We start from the raw sequence: 1,148 nt of genomic DNA, 5'->3' as shown, positions 1-1,148 counted from the left end.
AGTCCGACAATTAGACGAAACGGCCGTCCAAAGCTTCCAGGTTTTCCTTGGTGGTGTAGTTTCGATTGACTCATGCTTTCAACTATGAAAATACTGAAATCTCCACAAAAACCCCTTCTGAATAAATTGTAGTTAAAACCGCACTAAAATGGTAATGTTTAAGAACCATTTAAAATAATTAAGATTATGGACTAGCTTCAGTTACGAAATCATTTTAAACTAGGAAGTAGCGGATAGCTGGTTTATCCTGTTATTATACTCTTTAGAAATGCAAATCCACAGTATCCTTGAGGATTGATATCCGACACTGTTAAGTGTGTGGAAATTATTAATTCGTTGCTTGTCAAAGATTTAATTTTCTTTATCTCTACATTTCATCATTTTTTGTCAAACGAACAATTATATTCATCTGATCGTTTTTTTCATTGGTCTTCAGTCTGTTATATAACTTACTTTCGATATTTTTGAATACTTTATGGTCTCCCGCTTACTTACTTTTCTAACAGACTAAAGGATAGGTAAGTATACAAATGATCTTACATCTTTAGTAAATGGTATCATCTACACTCATGGATCAGGTATTGTCTCCCGATATTAGTGAAGTTTAATGAAGAGCAGGTTAGTTGTACAAGCTGTTCAGCTCAATTTATTCTAGTCATTAGTTTGCTTTTTCCAAACTGTTCACTTTTTACTAGTTGTAGTTCTTATCTGTAATAGTTTTCATCTGATACTGTTTCCAATGTTTTCTCACTAATCTTTTCTAATTTTATTGGCCTAACAGCATTACAAAGTGTTATGTTAGTCAGCTTATCTTTTTCATATTCAATAATGGATAAGTATGTTTTATCATTTTAAGGTAGATTGAATTGTTGCTAGTAAAGCGTTGTATAGCTTTTTTCAGGTTGATTGAACTCCATTAATAAAACTGGCATTCGGTCAATAGTATAAATGACCCTATATTACGATCCACTATATTTAATGGTAAGTGGTGGTTGAACCCAATCAGTATGAAACCATGAATTTCATGCTAGGTGACACTCAACAATAAAGTGAATTAAAATTTTTAAGGAAACTGATGCATTTTGTGTGACTTTAACTCATGTCACCCATTGTCAGAGACCTGACTTCTGACTTCACTACCTCCAACG

Source organism: Schistosoma mansoni (genome assembly GCF_000237925.1).
Source record: "Schistosoma mansoni, WGS project CABG00000000 data, chromosome 4 unplaced supercontig 0032, strain Puerto Rico, whole genome shotgun sequence".
NCBI classification, from domain to species: Eukaryota; Metazoa; Platyhelminthes; class Trematoda; order Strigeidida; family Schistosomatidae; genus Schistosoma; species Schistosoma mansoni.
This window is presented reverse-complemented; position numbering follows the sequence as displayed.